The sequence below is a fragment of the Ambystoma mexicanum genome, chromosome 2p, assembly GCF_040938575.1.
Source record: "Ambystoma mexicanum isolate Mex_15411 chromosome 2p, UKY_AmexF1_1, whole genome shotgun sequence".
Classification (NCBI taxonomy): domain Eukaryota; kingdom Metazoa; phylum Chordata; class Amphibia; order Caudata; family Ambystomatidae; genus Ambystoma; species Ambystoma mexicanum.
In genome coordinates, this window is record NC_090923.1 from 933,017,428 (window position 1) to 933,037,184 (window position 19,757).

At 48.3% G+C, this 19,757-nt stretch overlaps 1 protein-coding gene across 1 annotated transcript in view; it reads right to left on the reverse strand.

Moving 5' to 3' along the window:
- Positions 1–19,757, reverse strand: part of ERCC2 (ERCC excision repair 2, TFIIH core complex helicase subunit) — a 1,037,455-nt gene that overhangs the window by 100,867 nt on the left and 916,831 nt on the right. The window lies entirely within an intron of this gene.

The following is a 19,757-nucleotide window of genomic DNA, read 5'->3' on the forward strand; positions in this document are numbered from 1 at the left end:
GTGTGGGTGGGGGGCGAGTGTTAGGGAGAATTCTCTGTTGAGGCTAATTTCCGAAACCTAGTGAGTCCCCCAGCAGCTTTGCTGGAATTTTGGGGTTTATTTTTTTCTCCTGCTAAGAGTTAGACTCTTTTTCTCCCACTCTTAGGCATGATTTGAGTATGTCCTTTAACTGGGAATGTGTTTTATGGGCTATGGGGTCTTTTACTCCATAGGGCTTCATGTGTTTTTGGTATGTGTGTTACATAGCACCCTCAGTGCAGTAACACAGGGGTGTTATAGTGACCCCCAAACATAGACTCCATACCCTGGGACTGACTACTGTCTCCCAGGGCATGTAGAGTCACCATTGGCTTTACTAGTCTCAAATTGTGAACAGAACCAGTACAAACCATCATATTGTGGAAGTACTGGTAGGGGTAATTCGATTGCCCCTGGGTCTGTTTTCCAAGGGGGCACTGTCCAGTCCCCCCCTTGTTGAGTTTCTGGCAGGTGGCAGTGGATACCAAGCAAAATATTCCACCGGAATATTTCCTATGGGAATTTCCCATTCATTTTAAACGCACCACTTTTTGGTGCAATGTTAAAGATACCGCTGGGTTATTTATTTAATATTTATTCCCCGGTTGGGTCTTTTTGCCAGCACTCGGTTTTAAAATGGCGTTTGTGTTCACCACTGAAACTCTAACCCAAGTCGAGCCCTTTGTTCCACTTTTTGGCGGGCTTCTCCACAGAAGCCCTCCAAATGGTGCCACTTTGTCTGGGGTCAACAGGATGTGTGGGAGGGGGTTTAGGCACCCTGGACTGAGTTGCCTTGGCAACTCAAGTCGCACTCTTGTGTGATTGGCCCAGTGGTGAGCCGTCCGGCTCACCACTTAGCATGTTTGAGTGACAGCTAGGCTGTTGAATGGGGGTTTTTCTGCATAAAAGCAGGGCTTTGGGGACTGGAACTTTAGAAGTTGCCACAGGACCTAAAGAATCCAAAGAAGGTAGAAGCTGAGCCATCTACAACGATGACACCAGCGGTGGAGCCCTGCTGTACGAACTCACCACTTCCCCGACGACAGAGGAGATCATCTTCCAGGAGTGTCTTCTTCCCTTTGAGCTGGTGGGACCAACCAGTTTGCCTTTTTCGCCTTCCTGGAACGTCTTGTGGTCGAATCGCCCGTGCCAAGCATCCTGGCGGCCGGATAGCCACGCTTCACCACTACTGCGAATAAAAGGGTCGTACCTTTTAATCGGAAACTCCGCGGCTGGTTTCTTCCCTGGCAGTGCAGCGACCTACAGCTTTCTTCCTCGTCGAGATCATCTCTTCCCCTGGAGGAAGCCATGACTTTTACCCGCTGCCAGGAACAACTGCCACCGCTGGAGCTTTCTCACCATTTAGGGTACTGTGTCCCGCCTGGTCTCCCTTGCAACAGATCGTCCAAGGTGTCCCGTAAATCCTTGCCTTTCTAACTGGGGTGAAGTCAGACCTGCTAACTTTGCCTTTTTGAACTGATCCAACCTCTTTTGACTTTTTTTGCAAAGACATTGTGTGCATTTCCACTGTGTGATCTTGGACACATTCTGCCTTGCTCTCTCCAAGAGTGGCCTATGAACTTTTTGCTCTACAGTAGACCCTGCCTTTCTTGACTTGCTGTCGTTTCTTAAAAGTGTTGGTACTGTGTTATTTTCCTACTCTGCCTTTTCTCTCCCTTTTTAAACTAATTATTGGAGTGCCATCTACGGTTACGCACTCACCTTTGTTTTGCTAAATAAGTGGTGTCTTAACCTAGACTTGTCGAATAATTAATTAGGGAGGTGTATATACTTATAGTGACTGTGTTTGAACTTGCTTGATATATTAGTGCCAGTGTATTTTCATAAGTGTGTTTTTAAATAAATAATTATATACTTTTATAACAAAGCTCTGGTCAGTGTTTGCTTGTTCTACTGTATTTTTAGCCCTATTGTGTATACTTTATATATTGCCTAACTCTTCTTGAGAGAAGTCCGACTGCTCAGCCACAGCTACCAGGTAAATCTGGGTGGTGCAGACTGCTACCAATTGGGTTTACTGCTTACTCCTGTGGTCTTAAACTTTTTGCAGTGGTCCCTAAGGGAACTGCACAGGTTTCTGCCTAACAGTTCCACAGGGCTCCTCTCTGTCCCCACTCATTTTTAACCTTTATTTTCTTCCTGTTTTTAGGATATTCAGGAAATATGGTCTGCTATTTCATTCATATACGGATGATACGCAGTTGTATATTGAGTTACAAAATAGTGAAGAGGATTTTGAGAGAATCAACCAATGTATGAAAGAACTTAATGAATGGATGAATAATAACCACTTACAACTAAATGCAGCAAAAACGGAAATTATACTTTTCAGCCCAAAGAATAGAAAACCATAAGCAATTCAAAGCTCTCCCCCTCTGATCCTAGGAACAACTGCAATATGCAAAACAAGTTACAAATCTAGGCTGATGGTGGCAGGAGAATTTGAATAGTGAGACGCAAGTAGGAGCCAAAGTGAAAACAGTTCATTTCGCATTACGATCACTACGGAAATTACTCCCCTATATTCTGATGGAAGACAGAGCAGTTGTGGTGGGGGCAATGACTAACTCCCACTTGGATTACTGCAATAGTTTGCTGACAGGAATTCCTCAAAAGCAAATGATGAGGCTCCAAAGAGCACAAAATGCAGCACTAAGAGTAATTGGAAACTTGAAGAAAAGAGACCATATGTCAACGATGCAGAGATCACTCCACTGGTTGATGGTGGACGATAGAATTAAATTTAAGATGGCATGCCTAGTGTTCAAATGCATCAAAGGGCTTGCCACCGCATATTTAGCTGATAAAATTGTATTTTATCAGCCGAAAAGGAGTCTACGCTCAGAGGACAAGCTCCTAACTCTGCATTCCACAAACAAAATGTATTTCAAGAGGAGACAGAAGATTTGGTGCCTATGGTCCTAAAGCTTGGAATCAACTCCCACCTGAAATCAGAAAATGTGAAACCCTGGACCCTTTTAGAAAGAGATTGAAAACATTTCTATTTAAATAAATGCGAACAGTTAACTAAGTCAGAATGCCAGCTATCCCATGTTCTTTTCTTATGAAATCCTCTATTTTGTATTAACCATCTGCGCCCGAATACAGTTTATTCTGTTTGGTGCGTGTAATAAATTACTCAAAATCAAATCAAATACACTGCAATAACTGTAACAACATCATGAAAGGCAGTTATGTGCGACATCCCCGTAGGGGGCCAAAATCAAGCTCAGGGATTTTGCAACATGTGACACAATGTCCGTCATTTATGGACTAAGCTGTCCCTGTGGGATGTTTTCTACTCCCCATTACCAACTGCCACCCCTCCTCCCCCACAGGCAACGTCACCTATTCCTCTACTCCCAGAGTGTCCTCTCTATATTTTACTCATTCACCAAGACTATCTGCCTCCTTAGGTGAACTTGTCTACTTATACCTTCCCTTTAAATGGCGCCCCTGCACAGTGATATCATTTGTTTACATGTGACATCACCGCACGGGACACATGCACAATAGCAGAGATAAACTCTGTCTTCTTACGCCATTCCATTGACACAGGACGACACAAATTAGCTTCGCGGAAGGAATAGTTTGATTGAACAATCACTTTTTAGGAGAAAGTGACGATTATCTATCTGGAAGGCAATTACAGGTAATTGGTATCATTTTGTACACTTGCGGTGCGGGGACACATTAGTCCTCTAATACCCCTCTGTCCTCCATTACAGAGTACCGTTCCAGTTCCTAGCAACCGCAACATTCTTCATCAGAAGAAGCCGACACTCCTTTTCTATCCTCACGCTACGGCACAGCTTCTATCTAAGGTAAATCCCAGGCGATGTGAACCAGACTGGTTCTTGTTAACCCGTGGGATCCATCATCCAACCAATAGCGTTCTGTCCTTTTTTTACAGAGGACCAGTATGGTACCTTACAATGAGAGGATAAACTCCTTGACAGCCCGATCCCCACCACTTGAGATGTAAGGTATGGTCATTCGATACAATGCCTTTTTCATTCTCAGACATTCTTATCATTTGGAAGCTTTTCTGATGTAATATAATTACCCATAGGTTACAAGAGAAAGAAGATCACTTCTTCTCAAGAAACCCAGAATATGGTAAAATGGTCTATTCATCACTATATTTTTGATTATTTTTTGGATGCTTTATACTCACCCCCTTCAGATACTGACCCGTATTCATCCCTCATTTACTCTCCGGGTGTCATCTACATCTCTAACGAAGGTCACCCTCCCTGTACATCGCCAACCAGATCTTTGCCAGGTGAATGACTAAAGTGGTGCCATGAGAGAGAATCTAGATATTTTTAACATATGCACGAATTAAAGAAGCACAGTATAGCTAACTTGCATCTTTTATCGTATAACACAGATCATGGGGTGAAGGTTGATTGAAGAAACACAGTGGAGCTTGCGCTCCTGATGAAGGGACTAGAGGCCCGAAACGCATAGAGCTATTATTCGTACTAGTTATTAAATGTACAGGAATATCATATGAATTGGACACAATTGAATGAATTTTTTGTAATGGGATTGGAACAAATATATATATCTACTGGATGTTATGCTGATACTTGTAACATTCCTTTGGGTATGAAAACTCCATGATTAAATTGTTTTTCTTGAATTCTATGTTCTAACAACATCATAAATATTGTTTGTCTGCACAAACACACCTGGTGTGCAGGGGACGCAAGTGTTCCACAGTCTGTGGACACCGGTGTCTTTCGCATCAAGTAGAATTAGGACAGCTGGGGAGTTTGAATGCAAAGATGTGAGCAGTTCTTCGCGGGTGTAGCAATTTCCGTGCCTCTGGATGCTCGGAATACAGATTGATGGTCATGGAGGCAACCAACAAGTTCAGAGAGTGAGGTAAATTGGGGGAGTGCCAGCTTCTCCAGGAGTTTCCCGATGAAGGGGGGGTGATAGAAATAGGGCGGTAGTTGGCTGGACAAGCGGGGTCTGCTGAAAGTTTTATCAGGAGGTGGCGCACAAGGGAATGCTTGAGGGGGTAGGGGAAAGATCCAGTGGCAAGAGAGTGATTGAAGAAATCAGCAAGTGCAGGGGCAAGAGAGCCAATATTGTCCTTAAGGGTTCTGGAGGAGAGGGGGAAACCTTCATGGAGCGGATAACTCTGGTGACTTCATCAGGTTTAATGGGGGAGAAGGAGGTGAGAAAGGAAGGAGGAGGGTGGGAGGCCATAGGAGGCAAGGGGGAGAAGGAGGGGGAATGGGGGCGAGGGACGCAACAGTGCTTAGGATGTCCCGAGTTTTAGTAGCAAAGTGCATGGCCAGTGCGTTGTACAGGGCTTGGGAGGGGACGGGTGAGAATACAAAAGGGTTGGCTAGTTCCCTGCAGATTCAGCCGTGTTGTTTAATGCACCAGAGACGCGCACTTGGATGTGGGGCCTTCTCTTGGCACAGATGGAAAGTCTGTATTGTCTTAGGAGCAGGCGACAGGCCAGTTTGTCAGAGGGTGAGCCTGAGGTCTTCCACTTCCGTTCTGTAGCTTTGCACTTGCGTTTCAGGACTGCAAGTTCAGAGTCGTACCAGGTGTTACGCTAGGAGGCAGGTTTCAGGTGGATCCTCATGACTGGTGCAAGAATGTTCAGAGTGTTTGTTATGGCCAGGTAGAGGTTGCTGAGAGCAGAGTCAGAGGTAGAGTTTGCAGTGGGAGATGAAGGTGGATGCAAAGGCAGCAGCCGACACTCACTTCATCGGAAGGATGTTCGTGAACGAGGTTGGCAGAGGGAGGTGCGGTCAGAGGGCTGAGCTGACCCAGGTGAGAGGAGAGAGTGGTCCGACCCGGAGAGAGGGGTGATTAGTAGGGAGGAGAGTGAGAGATCAGAGTGGATGAGGGCGTCAAGAGTGTGTCCAGCCGAGTGGGTTGGACCAGAAGGGACAATGGAGAAGGAGAGCTAGGTGCACAGGTCACAGAAGAGAATGAATGCTGTGATAGAGGAGTCCAGATGGATATTGAAATCGCCCAGGAGAAGGAATTTAGCGGTGGTAGTAAGGAGAGTGGAGCAGAAATCGGCCCATTTGAAGAGGAACAGGGTGTTAGACCCAGGTGGCCTGTAGATAGTGGCAATGGTCAGAAAGGAGGAGGAAGAGATGACCAGTTTGCAAACCAGGTCTTCAAATGAAGAGTGAGGCAGGGAGGGTATGAGGGAGGAAGGGACCCATTCAGAGAAAATCGAGGCCACCACACCATCAGCAGGGTTAGGGCGAAGCTTGGAGATGATCTTGTAGCCATCAGGGAGAAGGGAGTCAAAAGCAGCGACTGAGCTGGCATTGAACCACGTCTCAGTAATGGGCGAGGATGTCGAGGCCAATGTCTTCAAGAAGGAGGCAGAGGTCGGCAGAGTGTTTGATGGCTGAGCGAGCTTTGAGTGTGGCTAGATGAAGGAGGTCTCCACCTTTGAAGGTTTTCCGAGGAGGGGTACAGGGGCGTGGTACACCAGTCGGAGGTGGATGCAGTGGGGGGACAGGGAGAGCGGAAGAGGGAGTAGCAGGTGTGGGAAGGTGGTTGATGAGGGATGGCAGGCACCAGTGAAAGAGAAGGAGGTTGGGTTGAGGACCTTGAACAAAGATAGTTCTGGCATGATCGACATTAATGATACACCTGGATGATGCAAAGCCCGCCAAGAGGACTTCCCACGTGGTGCCACCATGAACGGGAGAGGATGTGAAAGGGGAGAGAGTAGAGATGAGTCCATAGATCTGGGGAGGGGACAGAGAAGATATCAGTGACGACCTGCCTTGAAGTTGCACTGACATAGGTGTCTGCGATGGTTAAGCCAGGGTTGATATATATGATATGATATGATATGGTATTTGTAACGCGCCTATACACAAGTGTTTCAAGGCGCGACGAGGCAGGGAGGGAGGGAAACAAGGGGAAACAGACAAACGATCCTACTAGGCCAGGTGTCATTCAGATCGCGCAAGTGCAGAGGTAAGGGGAAAAAGAGGAAGTGCAGGGGGGAGGAGGTGGGGGGAAGTGCAGTACAAGGTAAGTAGCGTAAAAAATAATAAATAATAAATAAAAAGGGCCAGCTGGTGGCAAGTGTGAGGTAAGTGCAGAGCAAGTGCTGGGAAAGGGGCTGTAGGGATACAGTGACAGTCCCACAGTGCAGGGGGAGCCAGGGAGGCAGTGCAAGTGGAGAGTGGCTGGGCCCTGGACCGAGGTTGCTGAGAGTGGCCCAGATGCAGGTTTAGTGCTGAATTCAGTGGGGCGTTAAGCAGGATTAGCAGGGGAGAGGGAGAGAGAAGGCAGAAGCGAAGAGGAAGGTTTTGAGGTGCTTCCGGAACCGGAGATGGTTCTCCTCAAGTTTCAGGGAGGCAGGAAGGCTGTTCCAGAGGGAGGCCCCTGCTGCGGAGAGAGATCTACCCCCAGCTCGTTGCTTCGAGAAGCGGCTGACCATGAGGGAGTTGGAGACGGATGAGCGAAGGGCTCGTGAAGGAAGATATTTAGGAAGAGAGAGTTGGAGGTATTTAGGTCCCAGGCCCCAGAAGGCCTTGTGGACAATGCAGAGGGTTTTGAACTTAATCCTCGCAGCCACTGGGAGCCAGTGAAGAGATTTCAGTCCTGGAGAGATACGGTCCCTGGGCTTGAGGCCAAGGACAAGTCTCGCAGTTCTGTTCTGGATAAGTTGCAGAGGGCGGAGAGTGGAGGCAGGCAGATTAAGATAGAGGCTGTTACAGTAGTCCAGCCTTGAGAGAACCAGGGCTCGAGAGACAGTGAGCTTCTGGGGGAAGGAGAGGAAGGGAAGAATACCTCTGAGGAGGTGCAGCTGGTAGTGTGACTTCTTAGAGACGTCAGATATATGAGGAGAGAAGGAGAGTGTGGAGTCGAAGATGACCCCGAGGTTTTTAGCCTTGCAGGTAGGGGCAGGAAGGGGGCCAAGGGAGGCCGGCCAGAGAGCTGCAGGGAAGGAGGGAGTGGGTGTGCCGATGAGTAGAATCTCAGTCTTACTGGCGTTGAGGCAGAGGTCATTGGCGGCACACCATTCCTGGATAGCAGACAGACAGTCGGAGACGAGGGGAGGAGAGGAGGAGGCTGAGGGTAGCCTGAAAATGAGCTGGGTATCGTCTGCATAGCACTGGAAGTAGGGGCAGAGAGCGGCGATGCGGTGGGCAAGGAGTGCCAGATACTGGTTGAAAAGCCAGGGGGAGAGGTTGGATCCCTGGGGGACACCACAGGTGGAGAAAAAGATGTCAGAGAGGAAGGAGCCCATTTGGACCTGGGAGGGTCGATCGGAGAGGAAAGAAGTCAGCCAGGCCAGAGCCTGACCAGTGATACCCAGGTTATCACGGAGACAGTTGAGCAGGATGGCGTGGTTGACAGTGTCAAAGGCAGAGGAGAGATCGAGCAGAATGAGAACACAGGGAGTGTTGGAATCGAGGTTCATATGATATGACATTTATAATGCGCCTATACACAAGTGTTTCAAGGCGTGACGCAGCAAGGGTGGGGGAACAGAGGGAAGACAGGCAACGATCCTACTAGGCTAAGTGTCATTCAGATTGTGCATGGGTAAGGGGGAAGGGAAATAGTGCGGGGTGGGGGCAGGGTAGGGACAGTGCAGTACATGGGATAATAGAATAAATAAACATAAGAGAAGTACGGCCAGCTGGTGGCAAGGGTAAGTGAAGACAACAAGTGTCAAGTGCTGGTGGGGGACTGTAGGGATACAGAAAACAGTCCTCAATTGCGGGGATTGCCAGGGAGGCAGTGCAGGTGTGCAACTGGCGGGGGAGAGGACCTGGGCCCGAGATCAGAGGGTGTCCAGACAACCAGTGCAGTTTCAGCCAGGAGAGATGGAGAGACCGCAGAAGCAAAGAGGAAGATTTTGAGGTGCTTCTGGAACCAGAGATGGATCCCCTCAAGTTTCAGGGAGGCTGTTCAAGAGGGAGGCCCCAGCTGAAGAAAGAGATCTACCACCACCTTGTTGCTTAGAGAAGCGACTGACCCTGTGGGAGTTGGAGGCGGATGAGTGAAGAGCTCGAGAAGGAAGATATTCAGGAAGAGAGAGTTGAAGGCTATGAGGCCCCAGGCCTCAGAAGGCCTTGTGGACAATGCAGAGGGTTTTGAACTTAATCCTCGCAGCCACTGGGAGCCAGTGCAGAGATTTCAGTCCTGAGAGATACGAGCCCTGGGTTTGAGGCCAAGGACAAGTCTCGCAGTCCTGTTTTGGATGAGTTGCAGAGGGCAGAGAGTAGAAGCAGGCAGATTTAGAAAGAGGCTGTTGTAGTAGTCCAGCCTAGAGAGAATCAGAGCTCTGGAGACAGTGAGCTTCTGAGGGAAGGAGAGGAAAGGAAGAATACCTCTGAGGAGGTGCAGCTGATAGTGTGACTTCTTAGAGACGTCAGAGATGTGAGGAGAGAAGGAGAGTGTGGAGTTGAAGATGACCCGAAGGTTTTTAGCCTCGCAGGTGGGAGCAGGCAGAGGGCCAACAGAGGCCAGCCAGAGAGTGACAGGGAAGGAGGGAGCGGGTGTGCCGATGAGGAGAATCTCCATCTTACTGGCATTAAGGCAGATATCATTTGCGGCACACACCACTCTTGGATAGCAAAAAGTCAGAGATGAGAGACGGAGAAGAGGTGGCCGAAGGAAGCCTGAAAATGAGCCGAGTGTCGTTCGCATAGCACTGAAAGTTGGGGTAGATAGCAGCAATGCGGTGGGCAAGAAGTGCCAGGTATTGATTGAACAGCCAGGGAGAGAGGTTAGACCCCGGGGACACCACAGGTAGAGATAGTGATAGAGGAGAGGAGAGGAAGGATCCAAGATCAGGATGTCTTTTTTGTGCTTTGTGAGAGAGCGAGGGTGGGTGATAGAGTAGCAGTTGGAGAAGACAGGGGAGATGGTGAGTGCCAAAGGGGTGGCAGAGGAAAGTTGAAGGAAAGAGGAGTGGCTGCACAGCATAATCCTAGCCCAAACTCACCAGGCAGCCATGTAGTAACATAACGGCATAAAGGACACAAAATGCAATGCGAAAAGGGGTTCAAGGATGTTACAAAAACACACACCTAGATTTGAATTTCAAAAATTCACACACAATGCAATGGAAGAAGAAGTAGACTAGGTGAGGCAGGAAGGCAGAGTGAGATGGGCACAGATTTGGTTCAAGAGTTGTTAGTGAAAGAGGCAGTGGAAAAGTTCAGCCATCCCTGACTGGTACATCTGCAGAGAGCATAGAGGCCCAAGTTAGTTGGGGGGCAGGCTGTACATCAGGAGGCTGCTTCATAGTTTGAAGAGGGGAGAAAAAGGTGGGAGACCTCCGAGCCCTCCTCGGCCCGGACAGGCTCAGACAGGGCTAATTTTTTGCCCTTGAGAGGGGGGCGGCTTCCTCACCAGCCGGCTTCCGTGATTGGTCCTTTCAGGGTGACGCTGGCCAACCATTGCGTCGGCTGGAGGGGTAAAGCAGGCACACTGTTGGCTCATCGAGCAGCAGCCATGCTGGAGGGTAAACACCTGCATAGCCCAAATGGGCATACAGGCCATAAGTGTGAAAAAGCACACAAAACAAATGAATGAACGCTGCCTGGACAAAGCCCAATTTAGCAGGCAGATGCTGGTCCTATCGCTGTTGCCGCACTATGAAAGTGCAGTGCGTGTTTATTCACCTCGTGGGGCCCAGATGAGCTTGTGGTCCTATCACGGTGCGAGCGCTGCTCCTGCAGCCTCGTGGGGAGGTCAGGGGGGACGCTGGTGTGCTTCAGATGGAGCAGTGTTGCAAGGCGACCAGGGCCAGGCTGAATGCCCTCAGATCCATCAGATTGATGGCACGTATCTGTGACTAGAGTCACCTGTGGCCAAGGTTGACAAAAAGGTAACCCTCTCATGAGGTTCTTGGCACAGATGGAAAGTCTGTGTTGTCTTTGAAGCAGGCAACAGGCCAGTTTGCCAGAGGGTGAGCCTGAGGTCTTCCACTTCCGTTCTGCAGCTCTGCACTTGCGTTTCAGGGCTGCAAGTTCAGAGTCATACCAGGTTTTACGCAAGGAGGCAGGTTTCAGGTGGATCCTCATGACTGGGGCAAGAATATTCAGAGTGTTAGTTATGGCCAGGTAGAGGTTGCTGAGAGCAGAGTCAGAGGTAGAGTTTGCAGTGGGGGATGAGGGTGGATGCAAAGGCATCAGTTGACACTCGCTTCATCGGAAGGATGTTCGTGAATGAGGTTGGCACGGCAGAGGGAGGTGCGGTCAGAGGGCAGAGAGGACCCAGGTGAGAGGAGAGAGTGGTCTGACCAGGATAGAGGGGTGATTAGTGGGGAGGAGAGAGAGAGATCAGAGTGGATGAGGGCGTGAAGAGTGTGTCCAGCCGAGTGGGTTGGACCAGAAGGGACAATGGAGAAGGAGAGCTAGGTGCACAGGTCACGGAAGAGAATGAATGCTGTGATAGAGGAGCCCAGATGGATATTGAAATCGCCCAGGAGAAGGAATTTAGCGGTGGTAGTGAGGAGAGTGGAGCAGAAAGCACAGAAAAGCCAAGGCTGGAACTGTCTTGAGGTTGGAAAATCTGGATCATCTTGAAGATGATAGCCACTCTGTCCTCGGGAGGGAAACCCCAATCCAGGCGTGTGTCAAAGACAGAACCGATAAATCTGAGGGACTGGAACAGCAAACCCTGAGAATTCTTGAAGTTCAGGGAGAAGCCAAAGCTGTGCAATAGGCTTCACGCGGTACAGGTGTGGCGATGCTAGAGCTGGTGAGGGAGCTCAGACGAGCCAGTTGTCCAGGTAGGGAAAGACATGAATGCTGTCATGATGCCCGCTCCCGGGGAGCCGGTTCAAGCCCGGTTTCCCCGAAAGCGGACATCCAGTCCCCAAGGAAGGACCCAGCAACCCCATATAGGGGCCCTTTGGAAAGTGTCCTGGCGCCTATGGCGCCAGGCTCATAAAACACATCAGTCCTGGCGCCATAGGCGCCAGGCTCATTATGGGAATGCTTGGGTGCACTTACCTGATGCAGACCATGCTGCAGGATCCCGGCCTCCTTGAGGCCTGAAAGGAACTACTTTACCTGTGGGACTAATTTACCATCCGGGCGTGGTCGGGGAAGGATACATACCTGATTGGAGGAAGGATACATACCTGGAACTTCTTCCAAGGCTATTTAAACCCCACCCGAACAGCCACACGTGCTTCGCGTTGTTCTGCATCTAGCAGCTGGACGCTCACCGTGTCAGCTCCTGCATCCTGACTTCTGCCACGCCTGCCAGCATCCTGGATCACCTGCAAAGGAAGAGAAGAAGAGAACAGAAGAAGGAAAAGTCCTTACCTGCTAAAGCCGCATCCCGGAGACATCTCGCCGACAATCCTGAAAAGGAAGACTTTAATTTAAAAGCTCATCGCGTCGATCGCTGCAGCGCTGCATTCCACTCACCTTCACAGGGCGCCTCCATGTTCAGCAGCGATCATCCGGATTCACAGTCACGCCCCAGCGCCTAGGGAGAAAAAGACCAGAACAAAAGGTGAGAGAGAGAAGGGAATAAGGAAAGCTAAATCTCCATGTTAAGACTTACCTGTTGATTCATTCCCTCTTCATTTCGGGTCTGCGCCGCATCCTGGCATTTCCGGACCCCGGCCCCTAAGGGGAAAAAGAGACATCAGCGTTAATGAGCGAATGAAAAGACATTACCAAAAAAACGCTCATTAAAGACTTACCTGATTTCTACAAGGATTTCACCTCTCATCTCGGGTCGGTGCCTGTTCCCCGGCATTCCGTACCCCGGCCCCTATGGGGAAAAAGACACTAGCATTAGTACATTAATGCATGGACACAAGGGGAACCTCTTATCAAAAAACTTACCTGGAAGCCAAGCAAGTTTGGTTCTCACCAATCCGAAAATCCAGTGAAGTAACTGGATACCAACGCGCCCCTGCATCAGAAGCAGGATGGAGAGCTCGTCCTTCCAGACCCTAAGGTGAGACGCTACGAGAAATCACAGAAGGGTTTCAAGGAGGGTGAGAGGGGAAAGTGGGAGGCCGATTGCATTACCCCGCAGACAGTTAATCCCCTATTTTCGCCTACAGAAGGATACTTCTGCGAGCCAGTCAAGCCAGATTTGGGGGCCCGGTCCAGTCCGTCTTCCGAACTCTGCGCATCACCTTAGAAGAGGTCACAGCAGCGCGAACCAGGCCAGCGCCTCCGTGGGAGTCAGGTGAGCGTAAAAAATGCCTTCCGTCCTGAGGCGAGCAGTCACTACTGCTAGCAGCTTGGTGAAAACCATGGGTGCCGAAGAAAGGCTAAAAGGGAGGACTTTGATTTGAAATGGACAGTTTCCCACTTTTAATTTTTATTTGTTTATTTATACAGCGCCGCAGCCCATAGGCATCAGGGCGCTAACACAGAGACGTAGGACAACAAAAAATGACGGGACAAGCGGGTCGCATCGGTCAGGTGACTGGTCTGAATTGGGTCAGGATGGTTACTTGAAAAGAGCCGTTTTCAGGTTTTTTCTGAATATAAGATAATTGGCTCAAGTCGAAGATCAAGTGGGAGTGTGTTCCATTTGGTCGAGGCTAGACTGGGGAAGGCTCGGCCCAAGCCCTTGGATTTGTTTACTTGTCCGGTTTGGATCAGCTCTTTGTTTCCTGATCTTAATGTTCGGCTGGGTACGTAGGGTCTAAGTTTTCTGAGATAATCGGGGGCGGATCCATATAGACAGCGGTGGACAAGGGACATGGACTTAAAGGAAATGCGGTCCTCTATAGAGAGCCAGTTGAGGGTTTTCCTTTCATCAGAAATGTGGTCTCTATAGGATGTGCCTGTGATTGTTCTTATGGGATTATTTTATATGGTTTGGCATTGTTTGAGGCATTTTTTGTTGGCACCTAGCATAAGGGAATTGCCATAATCGAGACTGGAAAGTATGAAGGCTCTCGCGATGTTGGAGCTTTTTTGATGACTCAGGTGGGGGTTTATTTTTTTAGCAGTCTTTGATGGTTTTGACAAGTCTTTTTAAGATATGCCACCTGTGCTTCTGCTCCCAGTGAGGCCTGCAGGTAAATGCTTAGAGTCTTCACTTTTTCTGTGACTACTACTGGTGAGTTTTTAATGTGGAAGGTTGCATAAGCTGGATCTAATTTTGCTCTTGCTCGAGGGGATCCGAAGACCATAAGTTCAGTTTTCCCTCTATTCAGGCACATCCAGTTGGATATCATCAAGGCCTCAATGGAGTTATAGACTGAATTGAGCCCATCACTGTCCGTGGTAGTTCGTGAAGAATATGCCCAAGTTGGTCAGGAGGGTGCAGAGGCAGCGCATGTACATGTTAAATAGCAGTGGTGAAAAACTGGCTCCTTGAGGGACTCCACAGTCTATCTGCTGAGCGGCCGATGAGCGATTGCCCGATTGAATCCTGGAGCTCCTGTTTCCCAGGAAGGAAGCTATCCATTCAATGGCATCTGAGGAACAGTTGCCCAATTTCTCTAGGGCCTCTCTGAGCTTCCTGTGCTTCTTGTGGATAGCCACATGTAAGTAAGCATCCTGGAGATCCAGCGACTAGCCAGTCGGTCCGAATGATCTGGGCCAGAGTGACCATCTTGAATTCACGCATGTAGACACTCAGAAGCAGCAGATTGAGGATGGGTCTCAGACCTCCGCCCTTCTTCAGCATCAGAAAGTATGTTGAGAACCAACCCTTGCCTCGTTCGTTCCGAGCAGGGTACCATCTCTGTTGCCCCTTTTGCCAGAAGCTGTCGGATCTCCAGTAGGAGAGGTTCCAAAGCAATGGTTGGTAGCATGGGGGTGGCCTGGAGGGTGCGAGGCAAAAGGAAGGCAATATCCCTGCTGGATGACCTGTAAAGCTCTGGCATCCCAGGTGGTATTTCTCCATTCCTCGCCAAACAGGAATATTCTGTCTCCCGCAGGGGACATATGGCAGAAGTCCACTTCAGAGAGACTTTGCGCTGGAGGGCGGTGGGGGATGCGGAAAGCACAGTGGAGGTGGAAGCACCTCCACTATGTGCACCCCGCCCCTGCCCCAGTATGGATGCTGCTACCCTTGCCTGACTGATGGTGCTTGGCCTCTACCTCTATGGGCATAAGTGTCACCAAAAAAAACTCTTCCTGCCGCCGGGCTCGCACTGTTAGCCCCAGTGACGTGACTTGGTGGTACCATAGAGGCTTGAAATTTCAGGAGCGACCCATCGGCCTTGGTGCCGAACTAGTTCATGCCATTCAAGGGCATGTCCAGAAGTAGCGAACCCAGATGTCATTAGCCAAGAAACCTTTGCAAGTCTGTGCTGGGGGACATCATCCTTGCAACACAGTCTGTGGTGTCCTGGCCGGGAGGCTTCCTCGCTGTCCTTGATGAGGGCCTGAAAGCCTTCCTGCATTTCCCCTTCTGGGATGTGCTCAGACACCTCAGCCATAACTGACCACAGGCCAAAGGAAAATGTGGCCAAAGCGCAAGAGACATTTACACATCAGAGGCCAAGGCACGAAGAGCTGAAAATATTCCTGCTCCATGCGTCCAATCTCTTGCTCTCCCTGTCAGGGGTGACAGACAGAAAAGAAGTGGCTGAACGTAGGTGTCGCATGGGACAGTATTTTTGCAGTTTGTTTTTCAAGAAATGTGGGCCCACATTGTGGATAGCTCTGTGAACAATACACAAAATCTTGAATTCAATGTGAGCCACCACAGGAAGCCAATGAAGGCGCCGTAGCAGTGGCAGAGTAGAAGTCAAACGGGGGGCTCCAAGTGCCAGACGAGCGGCTGCATTCTGCAGAACTTGCAGCCGTTGAATCTGATAATTAGGCTGCCCCAAGTAAATGCCATTGCAATAGTCCAGTGAGCTGATCACAGTGGATTCCCCCAGAGTTGATGGGTTTTCAGCAGGGAGCAGAGGGAGATTTTTCTTAGGGCCTTTAGTGTACCAAACCAAGCACTGCAGATGGCCGAGATCTGGTCTTCACGGGAGCCATTCGGTAGGAGCTTAACTCCAAGGCTTTTTACAGAAGCACAGGGAGATGGACAGGGGCCAAGAGAATCCGGCCAGTAATGAGAGTTCCATAAACTCTTTCCCTGGAACCAACCACCAGCACCTCTGTCTTGCAGGCATTCAATTGCAACTAGTTAACTGCCATTCAAATTCCCACTTTCTCGAGACAGTCTGGTAACCTCTCAGGGGGCAGTCTGAGGAGAATCAAGCTGGAAAATAAGCTGAGTATCATCTGCATAGGAGTAAAAAAAAAACCCACATGCAGTGATAAGATCGGCCAACAGCCGAACATATAGATTAAAAAGAAGCAGAAAGAGAGCAGACCCCTGAGGCACTCCGCAGAGTAGCTCCACCCGCGAGGAATGACAGGACTGAAAAGAGTCTGTTTGAGAACCCCCAGTCAGAAAAGAGCTAAACCAGTCAAGAGTGGCCCCTGATATGCCAACTTGAGCCTAGCCAGTTACCTCTCTGATAACTTCACGCTTCGCGTTCCATCTCGCCCAACCAGATCAGCCCAAACACAATGTTTAAATATCCCCAGATCCAAAAAGCAGGCGGCACAAGCATCACCGTGCTCGCCGCCAAACTCTGGCACTCCCTACCAGCCAACCTCAGATCAGAACCCTCCTTTCACAGATTCAGACAGAGTCAAAACATGGCTACTTGCTAAAGAAATATAAATGACAACATGTTATTTAACTATCGAGCCTCACTAATGTATATACCCTTATATCTGTGCAATCTCCTGTCTATATTGCTGACCTTTAACACATCTATTGTTTTATATATTGACTTTATTACATGTAATGCTTGCATATATTGTGTCTGTAACCTGTAACCTTGCAAAGCGCCTGGATGCCCCAGGGCCAGGCGGCGCTATACAAATAATAAACTAAACTATAATCTCGTAGTCCACAGTATCAAAAGCCACGGAGAGATCGAGGAGAGTAAGAACTCCCGTCTCTCTGCGATCCTGAAGCATTGCTAAGTCATCTAACAAAGAAATTATCACTGATTCCGTCCTCATCTTGGGGCGAAATATGGACTGAGATGGATGCAAACAATAGTTTCCTTCCATAAACAAGGAAAACTGGGGAACAATACCTGCCTCCATCATTTTCAGCATCACAGGAAGCAGCGAAATAGATTGATAATTAGCGGGTTCTTTAGGGTCCATATTACTTTTCTTTAGCCGGGGGAGAACCACTGCATGTTTCAGTTCAGAGGGCACCACCCCTGTCGAGAAGGAGTATTGAACTGCTTCAGTCAATATGCTGATAACTTGACGAGGGACCGCATCAAGTGGAGAGGCAGATTTCAGACTCATAAGAGCTTTTCTGATGACTTGGTCAGATATAGGGAGCAATTTAAAGTTATTTACTGAGGGCATACCCAGAAGACCAGTAGGAACCTGCACCTGAACGCCACTTTTCTCCGTTTGGCGCACAGTAATAGCTGTGCAAATACCAGCAATCTTTTTCAGAAAAAATCCCTGCTAATCTCGCCACAGTGCATCTGAGCATGGGGTTGCACAGCTGGGGACCCAGACGAATATACTGACAGCTCCTTTGCTACTCGAAACAGCTCTCAAGAGGCACATGGTGCTTCATTAATCCAAGCAGCATAAGAAGATTTGGCAGAGTGAGCCATCTGCTGATAACAAGATACAGCTTGCTTATAAGAAGCATGAGTGTGTCTGCATCGTAACTCGCCATTTCCTTTCTAAGCATCTACACGCTTGTCTCTGTGCTCTCAATTCCGGGCTATACCATGGCTCAGAGGGTTTAGTTCGACCGAAATGGGGGCACAGTGGGGCCACTCTGTTGGTCACGGTGTCCAAGGCCCCAAGTACAGATTAACAGTATTTAGGTACTCAGTCGACTCATCCCAATGAATGGTTAAGAGTCAAGGGAAGTGAATGGAGAAAGAACCATCTGATTAAGAAATATAGAGGATCACAGCTTCCAAACCTAGGAGAAGAAAGTAGCAAAGAGACACTGCAAGTTGGCATTAAGGACAAGGGTCAAAACACTCAATTGGTAAACCAAGTGACTCATTTCCCGGGAGAAAAGGGGATACCCCAGAGGTGGAAGAGCCCACTAGAAGAACTGAAAGAACCGATTCAAGAAATCACAAAGAACTATTTAAGAATAGCTTACTGAAGCGTAGAAAGCTTGTCTCCTGGACATCTTTTTGTTATTTTGCTTAGTGGTAGGGTCAGTGTAGATTAGCTTTGGGACAGAGAACGGACTATTGCTTTGGATAACACTATTGACGCTGAGCACCCTAGTTAGTTTTGTGTTAGGTAGGGCAAACCCTTAGAATAGGGACTGGAAGGCCTTTTCTTATTTAAATAAAGCAATACATTGTGGAAATGTCACCATTTAGTCTGTCTCTGACACTGGACCTACTGCATGTCGAGTGGCACTACACCCCTTGTCGACAAATATTCCTAGCAGCTGACGCTGCAAGAATAACTTATCAAAATGAGGAATCTGTGGGAGAATACAATAAATTGAAACGATGGGTCACTGGTGTCCGAAAAATGGGAATGGTGACTACATCTGTATTCGCCTTTGGTCTGGAGTTTAGTGAAAAATGTAGTCAATGCATCCATTACAACTATGAAGATTCGGGTCAAAGCGAGCATGGAAGAATTAGAACAATTTGGCATAGTCTTGAGTTACATTCAATAAGTACAATTATCAGTGCCAGTGGGAGTAAAACTTCTCAGTTAATACTTTTTTGGTCAAAGATTGCAATATGTTTGTTTAAAACTGAATCTGTACTGGTTTCAATAACTTTAAAAAGTCTTACGAAGTCTAACACTAGCCACAGAAACAGAGCCTATAGACTTGATCTTCACACACATAATGCATGACCAATCCTGTGAGTGATCACACAGCACACCCAGGAGCAGAATCCCTGCCTGCCATTGATTACAAAGCCAGCGCCAGTGCCTGTGGTGAATAAACTTGATATAAAAATGGACTGACTTAGCCTGAATACTGTTAGTGAAGTCCTACAATACACAGTATCTGATCACTGCTCATCAGGTAACAATAAGCAGATTCCCTGAAAATGGCTATCTACTACCCTAGAATAATGGCAATTATAAAACAGTACTGATAGCATTGACAATGCATACACCATCCTGTCATTATTGAGAACTCTAGAAAGAGGTAAATGCAGAATGGCCACTAGGGCATGACTGCAAATTCAGACTCAACACACAACTCACAGATTATCTGGTCCCAAACATCTGCTAAGCAACCCATTTGTGGATGCTACTTCCTCCTTTCCTTTGTTGAATTTTCCACCTAGTTGGATCACAATATAACATATCTATTATGATGTTGGCAGACTGACTTGGGATGTGAAACCAAGTTTGGTGCTCTCGCTTTTATTCCTGCTGTTGACCAACCAGCAGTTGTTGGCACTTTGGTCAACTTTAAACTAGACTATTCAAATGCCATCTTAATGGGTACCCCAGACAAACAACTTTCTTTCTTACAGGATGCCCAAAACGCAGCAGTCAGACTAACCTACCATGTGTCAGAGTTTTCCTCCATCTCACAATTCAGCAGATCTCTTAATTGACTACTGGTTAGGCCAAGAATCGTGTTCAAGTTATTATGTTTGGTTTTCAAATGCGTTCACAGTCTGGCCCCAAGAAACTTAGCCAACAAGATTCAATTTTACCACTCTACTCGCTCTCTTCGATCCTTGCATCAATGCCTTCAAGCTG